This window comes from Octopus bimaculoides, chromosome 5 (assembly GCF_046866305.1).
Source record: "Octopus bimaculoides isolate indiv1 chromosome 5, ASM4686630v1, whole genome shotgun sequence".
Lineage (NCBI taxonomy): Eukaryota > Metazoa > Mollusca > Cephalopoda > Octopoda > Octopodidae > Octopus > Octopus bimaculoides.
Genome location: NC_142932.1, coordinates 121,295,765 through 121,307,428, shown reverse-complemented (window position 1 = coordinate 121,307,428; position 11,664 = coordinate 121,295,765). Strand labels below are relative to the sequence as shown.

The 11,664-nt window shown below is 36.9% G+C and overlaps 1 long non-coding RNA gene across 1 annotated transcript; it reads right to left on the bottom strand.

Moving 5' to 3' along the window:
• Positions 1-372: 372 nt before the first annotated feature.
• Positions 373-7,041, bottom strand: LOC128247842 (uncharacterized). Its single transcript, XR_016242036.1, has 3 exons — positions 6,870-7,041; positions 6,071-6,095; positions 373-982 (listed from the first exon to the last, which is right to left on the bottom strand). It is a non-coding gene; the product is annotated as an uncharacterized LOC128247842 (long non-coding RNA).
• Between the last annotated feature and the right edge of the window lie 4,623 nt (positions 7,042-11,664).

Sequence of the window (11,664 nt, the reverse complement as noted above, 5' to 3'; positions counted from 1 at the left end):
TTATTTACGACTAATTTATCCGTTACATTCTCGTATTTTACGTCCGATACTAAATTTGAAACGGATTTATCTATTTTAAGTGACGTATTAAGACTGTCTTTCTCTGTGAACCTTACTCGATTTGTTAAAAACATCCGTGTGAAAATTTACTCATAACTCATTAATTGTACATTAATTTTTCGCGGAAACTTTTCTTTTGTTAATAAAACAATATACGGTTGATTATTTTCCTATCATTTTCAATATTAGAAACGATCACACGGATGCTTGAAATTTACTAATACGGAAATACCAATGAATCATCGCTCAGACTAATGACTTTTACCCAACAGATCCTCAGTATAACGCATACAATACGAGGGAACGACGATAAAAATAATAATATTAGTTAATATTTATTTCCTTTTCATTAAAATCACAAAGGCTTCTTATTTTAAACAGCAAAAAAGCATTCTGGAATTGTCGATATGTCAAGAATTCTGAAATTTTCAAGAATATTAGAGGGAATTAATGGTGAAAGTTATTGTCAAGATGTCAAACGGACTCGCGAGTTCGATTCGCAGTTTTATTTAAAACTAGCTGAATAGCCCGTCGTTGCCAGGCAATTTTTACAATTAATTGTCTTATATAAATTTTCATTTATTCCATATCAAAGCATGCCTTTCTCGACAGATAGGACAGATTTGTGCAAAGTTTTGCCAAAAATTTCGTTGAGGATTTTTTTTTACTTTTTAAATTATTTACATGTCTGTTCGACCATTTCACATGACTTTATTCATTAAAACTTCATCAGTTCTTACAACTTTGGTCGTCATAATGTTTTGCATTCGTTTGTTTAATAAAAAATACCTTCTCCTAATGATTTTGCTTTCATTCTGTGATAGACAGCAATCAGGCAGAAAATACCTGCTTCCAAATCCTGCTTTCTGATTAGGTAAAATTGATTAGACTTTAAACCTCTGTAACATTTTCTGGAACTTTTCTGCAACAAAAAAATAACAAAATCGGATTTAACGTAGAAAATTATTTCAATAAAATATATTTGGAAATTTTGACGTAATTTTAAAATCTCACAATATATGATAGCAACAGGGAAGACACTACAAAAGTAGAGGCAGACAGTTACAGGACGTAACACATACGCACACACACACACACACACACACACACACACACACACACACACACACACACACACACACATTTACAAACGTACACACAAGTAGTCACAAATTTAAAATGGTGTATAGTAGACATATGTGTGTTTGTATGTATGTACGTACGTATGTGTGTGTCTGTGTGTGAGAATTTGTTTGCGATGGCCAGCAAAAAAGTTACCTACCCCTTTTCTCCTTAACGCTTCGTATTCCTCACACCACCATTTCTGTGTGTATGTATTGTATTTATGTATTTGCAAAAGTATGTATGCAGCGTCGCATGTATATGACAGCTGTAAAAACGTCACACCCCATTTCCATCACTGCTCTCACCTTCTTTGATATAAGTAACATGAATGCAAAGTTTCGTGAATATTGGTTCACTGGTTTGGGCACTAAGATGGTAAGAGACAGACAGACAGAAATTATCATTTATATATGTAGATGGTGCATAATATCTGTTACAAATTACAGAAAAATACTTTATGAAGGGAGTTTCTCGTAGTCTGAGAATGACGGCTCTTCAATTTGTAGTAGAACAACGTACACAAAGAGTTTGTTTATAGTGATCATATGCATGTGTTGTACATTAGCTCACTCCCTCCATCAAATCGAAATATCTGAACAGGTGAACGGTGTATCCTACTTCAGGTGTCAAAGTGATAGCGAAGCAATGTCAGATGAAGTGTTTTGCTCAAGAACGCAACGCCACACCTGGTCTAGGAATTGAAACTACGATCCAAAGATCGCGAGTGCAGCACCCCTAACCACTAAGCCAAGCGCCCTCAATAGAAAATCACAATATATGATTTTATAAAGAAACAGATATTTATTGTTGTTTTTTCTCAGTTTCTTTAGTTCTTTCAGTGTGTGTCTCTGTGTATGGAGGGGGTGGTCGGTAGTAAACAGAGCATGACCGTCTATCGTGTACAATATTTCTTTTATTAAAGACAGAATGGTATAGGGAGATTTCGCTGCTATTTTTTGCCAGTCGATCGGCAATGGTACAGGCTTTCCTCTTTTTCGGAATGGATAAAATAAGTTCCTATTTAACACAGGAGTCGATGTGATCGGTTAGCCCTTTCCCGCTAAATTTCAAGTCTTATACCTTATAGCAGAATGAAATATTATTATTCTAAACGGCTCTTTATGTTCTGAGTTCAAATCCCAACAGGATCTACTTTGTCTATCATCCTTTCAGGGTCGATAAAATAAGTGCCAATTGTCGGATCACCTTCCCAGATTTCTCGTCTTTTGCCTATATTAGAAACAAAAACAATTATTATTATGTTGAAACAAGCAATCAAGTGCTGTCAGTGACGGAGCGTACAACCCAGTGTGTGGGAATGAAAGTCACGAGGCTCAATATCACTGCGTGTGTGGGTGTGTATGTGTTTGTGTGTGTGAATTTAATAATGAAACCTTATTAAAATTCGACACACAAAATTTTCGCACAAAATGTTACTGATATCAACAACAACAGAAAGAGCGAAACAAACAAACAAACAAACAAACAAAGCTTGCGGTTTTGTTTCCGGAAGTTCAGACAATTTATCTGAAACGCAATGAGATATAGAAATGAATAAGAGATTTGTTTTACTTTTTAAATCCTAAGTGTTGGCTTCCGTCTGAAATAGCATATTTTTAGTTTATATTCCAATTCATTTTTTTGTTTCAGATTTCAAGTTGCTAATTATTCAAAGGTCAAAAATAACCTGGGGGGGGGGGGGGATTATTTATTTCTTTTATCTTGCTTATTGTTTTATTTATTCATTTTTTAATCTTTTCCTTGTTTCAGTCATGGAGGCCATGTTGGGGCAACCCGCAGAAGAATATTACTAGAAAGAATCGGCCCCATTCCTATTTTTCGAAAGCCTGGTACTTATTCTATCGTTCCCTTTTTCCCAACCGCTAAGTTACGGGGACGTAAACTCACCCATACCGGTTGTCAAGGGAGGTGGGGACGAACACAGACACAAAGACAGGTATACACACAGACACACACACACACACACGCACACATATATACACAGACATGCAGGAAGTAAATAGACACCTTTAATTTTCAAAATTTCTGACCTAAGCGTCTTAATATGTTTTCAGTGGTGTAGAATTTACAATGTAGTTATTCTTTTTCATTCCAGGTGCCATTATATTGAACATTTCTGAAGAGTAACCATGCCACGCAAGAATTCAGCAGAACTGTCAGATTTTCAAAGAGGTCGTATTGTTGGGCAATCTGAGGCTGGTCTTAGCCAGCGAAAAATTGCCGAAAATCTTCAAATTCCTCTTGCTACTGTTAATAGAATTATGGTGCAATTCAAAATCCAGAGAAAAGAATCAACAGATTGTCGTCCCGGCTGACCTGGGCCTTCGGAAAGGAAGCTTCGCTGTTTGAAGAGAATTGTGGAAAACGAACTCCGTTCGAAGGCTTCTGGCATTGCAAAACAGCTAGAAGTTAGTCCAAGAACGTGTGTTACATACCTGCATAAGCTTGGGTATTATGGACGAGCATCTAGAGAGAAAAACCTCTCCTTCAACCAATTAATATCATGTGAAGAAAGAAATGGGCTAAAATCCAATTCATTTTGGGATAGAGTGATATTCTCAGATGAATCCAGATTTGTATTATATTCAGACAGTAGACGTGTTTAGGTCTGGAGGCTTCCCAATCAAGAATTTGATTTGAAACGACTCCAACTGACGGCGAAACATGGCGGTATCTCTATAATGGTATGGGGAGCTGTCACCAGCAATGGTCGTTCTGAGCTGATCGAATGTGTTGGAACCATAAACTCTGAAAAATACATCGAAATACTTATGCAAGGACTATTTCCGATATATTCACACGATAACATAACGAAAAACGAGTTTTTACTCATGGAAGATGGAGCTCCATGCCACAGAACAAAAAGGAATCAACAATGGCTGACTGAAAATGGGATCAAAAAAGCTTTCTTGGCCGAGCCAATCTCCTGACATGAACCCAATTGAAAATCTTTCGAGCATACGAGATAAAGCTATACGTAAAACTCGACAGAAACCTAAATCTAAAGAGGAATTGTTTCGATTGTTGCGTGAAAACTTGGAAGAAATTCCACAAGAGACAATCACAAAGCTCATCAGTTCAGTGCCAAAAAGAGTTTCTGAATTAAAAACTGCAAAGGGATTGTCAACTAAATACTAAAGTATGTGGTCCTACCTATCGATTACATTTCAATTATTCGCTTTGCGTATTAAATAAAAGATTATAAGATTTAGAGGTGTCTATTTACTTCCTGCAAGTCTCTGTATGTATGTATATATATATATATATATATATATATATATATATATATATATATATATATTTTTTTTTTTTTTTTTTTTTTTTTTTTTGGCTAATTTCAGAAGGAAAATCGGCATTTATTTTATATTTACTGCCGATAAGTTAAAGCGCACATGCGCGGTATAATTTGAAAAATTAAGTGTGTAAACGCGGGTCGTATTTCCCTATGACTCGTGTTTACTCGCTTGTTCGTGGTACTCTGCTGAAGAAAGTTGTCCAAGTAAGATTTATTTTTATCTTGCTAAATAACTTGAAACCATGGTACAGAGTATAGACTGATAAAAGTTTTTATTTTTCATTCTCTTTCGAAATTATCCCTATTTTTGTGGTATAGAGTTTTTTGCTGCTCTTTCTAGCGGGTTAGATGTCCTATTATAGGCATCTCTGTATTTAATTTTATATATATATATATATATATATATATATATATATATATATATATATATATATACAGACGTTGGACAAAATAATGGAAATACCTTAACATTTCAAAAGAATTTATTTTAGTATGGGGTAGGACCGCCTCTGCCAGTAATTACAGCTTGAATTCTACAAGGTATAGACTCATACAAAGATTAAATTGTTTCCAAATGAATTTTTGTCCATTCTTCAGCTAAAACATTCTCCAGATCTTGTAGTGATGATGGCGGAGGATATCGACTCCTTACTTGTTTTTCTAAAATGCACCATAAATGTTCAATAATATTGCGATCTGGGGACTGAATATTGAGATCTGGGGACTGTGGTGGCCAGATAAGATGCTCAGCTTCACAAAAACGTTCCTTGTGCCATTCAGTAACAACTTTAGCTGTGTGAATTGGTGCATTATCCTCCTGAAAGACTGTGTTTCCATCCGGAAACAGTACCGCAATCATAGAATGAATTTGATCAGATAAAATGCTTAAATAACCTTGACTATTACTTCTGCCATGAAGGGAAACCATTGAGCCGGTGGATTTCCAAGATATAGCCCCCCCCCCCTGCCAGATCATCACAGATCCTCCTCCATGTTTAGCAGTTGGAAGAAAGCAGTCTAGATCAAATGCTTCTTTTGGCTATCTCCACACGTATATTCGGCCAGTGGTTGGAAACAGAGCAAAGGATGATTCGTCCGAGAAAATAACATTCTTCCACTGCTCTAGGGACCAATTCTGTAGGTTTTTACTCCACTCTAAATGCATTGCAACGTTTGTTTTTGAAAGTAGAGGTTTTCTGATTGCAGCCCTCCCGTGAAGTCCGGCTTTGTACAGCTCTCAGCGAACACTTTTTGTGGAAACTGGGTTCTCGAGGTGGTCATTAAGCCCTGCAATAATTTTGGGAGCTGTACTTTTGTGATCCTTTCTAACAATTCGCGTAAGAGTTCGACGGTCCCTATCTGAAAGTTTTGGCTTTCTTCTGGAGTTTTGTTTCGACGAGGAGTTTTTTTCCTTCTTTCTCAAAGGCTGTCATTACTTTCGAGACACTTCTTCTTGATATACCAAACATTTCGGCTGCTTTCGTTAAGCTAGCGCCTGCTATACAAGCACCAACAATTTGACCTCTTTGAAAGTCCGATAGATCTGTCATATTAATGAATTTTAATTACCTTTTTTTTTTCTTTGTGATGATATCTGAAAAGAAACAGCAATTTTAGCAAAACATATTAAGCAACACTAATAATAAATCAGAAAAAAATAAAAAATAAACCAGAAAAAAATAAAGATAACAAAATAAACAAGCTTTTGACGGTTTTATAGATATTTCAAAATTATGATGCTATGATGCTAGGTGTTTCCATTATTTTATCCAACCGCTGTATATATGTATATATATATATATATATATATATATATATATATATATATATACATGTGTGCGTTTTTGTGTTAGCGTTTTCTGTGTGCATGTATTGTATATATGCAGCTATGTATTATGTATGCATGTATGTGCGAGTGTATGAATATGTACTCGATTTTCCTATAATCACACTATCATTTTCCGTCAAGTATTCTTGTTAATCTCATATTCTAATTCCGTGTCATTTTTCGATGCCGGATAAACAGATAACCGTTCTCGTTAATTTTCGCAGTGCAGGGTTTTGAATTATCCCTAACAATTATGCTGTCACAAAATAAACCATAATCTCCAAGATCACAAGCGACCAGCCAAACACACAAAAGAGTATCAACAGAACAATTATCTGACAGGAATTGTCTCCACTGCACACGTATGAATGTGTGTTTGTTTGGTTGTTTGGTTGAGTGAATAAATAATATTCAGCTGGTCACGAAATTGCTGGGAAAAAATATTGTGAAAGGAGAATTCTCCGTAAGCAATTGGTAAGCAATTGAAGCACCATTAATATCAGAGAGCCTTCTAAGTAAATACTTTAATCATATATTCACCGCGGTCGATTCTATGGTAGTGTAGACCTCCGGCGTATTTCGTCCCCGGACCACATCCCTGCTCACCGCAATCAGGGCGGAGATGGCTACCCGTAAGCGCGAGCCCATCAGAGTTGTTGTTTCAATGTACCTCCCTTGCCATTCTCCGGGGGTGATGCTTTTTCTGTTTTATCTGCTGAGAGAAAGAGGAAAGGTATGATGATTAAGGCAAGGCCGTTCATCAATTTTAGAAAACAATTTCATTAAGTTTTACGAGAGAAACGCAGAACTAAACAGAACGACTCAAGCTCATATCGAATGATTTGTTACGTATAAACGTGCACCTTATAGTTGTAAACACTATTGACTGGCAAAATACTACGGTTTCCCAGTTTTTTCCCCCGCTGACATAAGTTCTTATATCTCTGTCTTCTCTATCGCTGGTCATGTTCCACTTCTTAATGATACATCTCTCCTCTTCTTTGCTCCCAGCCTCCCTAGAACTTCTTACTTATCACTACATCCAGTCTTTCCTCCACAGAACATTTTTCTCTCGAAATCTTTCCCTGCTCATAGCTTTCAAGAAAGTGTCGAATTGTAATAGTTTAAACGTAACAGGAACCAACTCAATCTAACGGGAAGAGAGCAGGAAAAAACGCATTAATGCTCATGAAAAGTAAAACATTTTCTCATAAATATTTGCAATTCTGGAACTGAAATCTTTCACGAAATTTTCTGTGACATAAAAATTTTTTCGACGTTAATTCAAAGATTTCTTTGCATACACAAGAGAAATGCATTCTGCAGAATGGCGTTGCTCACATATGTCTCGTGTTACACTTATGACGCACACAGATAACTCCACCTACACATACACATACATATATGCATATATCAATATCGGCACAGTAAATTCTTATTACATGACAGAAATTAATATAATCCTTGAACAAGGCGGCCAACTGGCAGCATGATTAACATGCCGGACAAAATATGTAACGCCATTCCGTCCGTCTTTACGTCCTGACTTCAACTAATTTATTGGGGCAGGCTACTTGATCGAATATACTCAAGTATTAGTAATGTATATTGTAGTAATAATGGCTTCAAATTTTGGAACAAGGCCATCAGTTCTAGGGGGAGGCGGGTAAGTCGATTGCATCGATTCCAGTTCGCAACTGGTACTTGTTTTATCGACCCCAAAAGAATGAAAGGCAAAGTTAACTTTGGCGGAATTTGAACTCAGAAATGTAAGGACAAGCGAAATGCCGCTAAGCATTCTGCTCGGTGTGCTAACGTTTCTGCCAGTTCGCCGCCTTATAATCGTTTCTACTCTAGGCACAAAGCGCGAAATTTTCCACCATATTCATTTATTTATCCTAAAAACTAAAACAAATTCTATGCACAAGAGAGAACAAAGCGCTCCAAGCACGCCGTCCCGACGTATACTATAATTAACAACGGAGCAATACAATAAACTACTAAATTTGAAATATGTGGCAGAGTTAAACGCCTAATAATCCACAATCCATATCGACCCTTGAAGGACTACGGCGAAAACGTTTTACCCGATTTGTAATATAGACTAATATAATCCATGAGAAATAAAGTGGATACGGTCGACAAAAGCATCGTCGCCTCTATAAATTTTAAGAGTGGAAAACTCATAAAATAGTCGTGAAAGAAGTACAACAAAGTTACAAGTAGTTTACTCGCAACGAAAATAAAGCACGTTGAGGCTTTATTCTGTTCTACGTGGTAGAGTGTTTTGAATTTAGGAAAATATTTCGTAGCGTTGTTGTTACTGGCCCCAGTACTAAAATGAATACTGGAAAGATTTTTGTGGCTTCATGTTGACTCGCTCGCATTTCATATTTTGGACACTGTTGAAAAGAACCCTCCTTTCTTAGTACTATACAGGAAAGATGAGCTGATATTTAGAACGTCCAAGATGTGGCTAAATTTAGGAAAAATATTACTAGGCATATGTAAGGAATTTGAGCTTTTATTAAATAACATGCGGACTGTCCTGTCATAGACGACAGTGAGGATTCTGTACTTTCTTACTGGACAACCCGCACAGATGATTTGTTTAAAGTGATCAAATGTTTGAGCAGCACATTAGCTCACTTCATCTATCAAATAGACATTGATTGTACAGGTGCACGGTCTGATAACAGAATAACGTAAAATGAAGTGTTTTGCTCAAGAACACAACGCACTGCCAGGACCAGGAATCGAATCCTTGATATTGTGAACGGGAATGCAGCACCCTAACCTCTAGGTCACAAGTTTTTGAGATCATCTTAAGCATCAATTTAGAAATCATCTGTTTTAGGTAACATTTAGAATTTAATTTTAGGCAAATATTACCTTTCCAAATGAAGAATTCCAAATGAAGAATTTCAAATGAAGATATAAGCAACATCCTATGCTGCCAATAGAAAACTATAAGTAACAAAACTAAGAGAATATCCAATATATTCTTCATTGGAGGCAGCTTGAATGTGACCGCACCCAACACAATTACGAATTAGAAATAGATGCAAAGATGCAGAGAGCAGCAGAAATAGAAGACATGTAAACTAAGTTAACATTCTTCTTAGGGAATGTTCGTAGTAACCAATATAGTCAGGAGTTTCCGGTTCTTGATTAGAAAACAGATTCCCACTACTCATAAATATCAAATACTTTTTAATAACGATGATGCTAAAGTTGCCTGCAGTTAATTACAAAGAATCGCATTCCAAATTAACCTCTATATCAAAAACCACAGAAATAAACACCTTCAATGCAACCAGGAAAATAGGTCAAGACTTACCATCTTAACGGCAAATCTTTTGCATATAAAACGAAAGTAACACGTGCAGATATTCTTTTCTTTTCTACTCTAGGCACAAGGCCTGAAATTTTGGGGGAGGGGGGCCAGTCGATTAGATCGACCCTAGCACGAAACTGGTACTTAATTTGTCGACCCCCGAAAGGATGAAATGCAAAGTTGACCTCGGCGGAATTTGAACTCAGAACGTAAAGACGACGAAATACCAATTTCTTTATTACCCACCGGGGGCTATACAAAGAATGGGACAAAACAACTGATTGAGGTCAGTAACACGTTATGATATTACATAAATATGAATATACACAACTGTCCTCAGAATTTTGTCTTCCTTGATCTCTTTGGGAGGGGGAACAATTTGTATGAGTCTCCCTCTACTTCTATCAAATTCCTGCTTCTGCTCACCTCCTCCATATCCAGCTTGATCAATTTGGTTTCCAGCGGCACTGGCTTCTTCGCCGCGGTGGCCTTGGCGTAGCTCTCCATACTGGAGACACTACCACTCGCCACAGCTGGGGGGAAAAAAACAACGGCTCGCGTGAAACGTAACAACAATAATTCCACAAAAACATCACAATTATTCACAGAGACAACTTACAGTAATTCACGGAGACGTTATACTGTTAAGCAGTTCGCCCGGCGTGCTAACGTTTCTACCAGCTCGCCGCCCTGGTATTTTAGAATATTAAAAGAAAGTGGTATCATCAGCATTCGTAAAGCTGGGACATTTTAAACATAATCCAACGGATGGAAGAGATGCACAAAATGTTTTTTATGAAGAAATACAATATCGTAATCCATCATTTCAATATTTTAGATATGAAGTCAAAATTCTGCTCAAGTGTAAGCATATGAAGAAATACCAAATAAAACCGTTATTCAACAAGCAGCTACCCTGAACCCCGACCACTACAAACTAATGAGGGGAATTATTCAACAATGCCATCCGCAAAAGATAACAAGTTGCCCAAGTTGTTAATGATGCCGTACTCCAATTAACATTACAAAACCAATTAGTAAATATTCTACCGTAAAGATAATAAAATATTCATCCATGACTGATGCTGTTATAATTATACTTGCAAGTTTGGCAGACAATTGTGGACGTGTTTCCCTTTTAAATATAATAACACGTCATAATAATTCTTCGTGTATACTGGAATCCCAGAAAGATAATTCGTAGTAATTTATTCTCTAAAGTTCACCAATGTCACGCATCGCTGTCTACGGTGCTCTCATTTATTTTGGAGTCCTGTTAACAGTCAATTCTTTGAATTTGCATATTCTTGTTGTCTTACTTCCTTAGTAGCAGCCAGAGTCTACTTCGAATCAGACTAACATTCATCTTGCGAAGATTTGGAACAGTACGAAAGATTGTAAACACGTTCGGTTCAGGACGTCTTGAATATAAATCGAACTACCATCATGCAAATCACTCTTTCTTGCATAAACATATCTGATTAGTATATTCAGTGTTGGCTGAAATCTATAGATATATTCTGTAGCACACTATAGCGATGATACATGCGCTGTCATTGCATCTGCAATCAATTATTTCAGCTGGCTGTTATGAATGCGTTTTATATGCAAAGCTTGACTCTCCAGTCTATTTAATTCTTAAGTAATAGGAAGGCGAATGGCTTAGTGGTTAGGGTATTCAGCTCACGACCTTACGATCGTGAGTTCAATTCCCGGCGACGCGTTGTGTTCTTGAGCAAGACTCTTTATTGCAGTTTACTCCAGCCCACTGAGCTGGCAAAAATGAGTAGTTCGTGTATTTCAAAGGGTTAGCCTTGCCACATTCTCTGTCACGCTGAATCTCTCCGACAACTACGTTAAGTGTACACGTGCCTGTGGAGTGCTATATATTGTACTGATCCGCGATAGAAAATTCAACAACAAAAATGGAAGGAAGGAAGGAAGGAAGGAAGGAAGGAAGGAAGGAAGGAAGACAGTATCAGAAAAATACGATGAGAA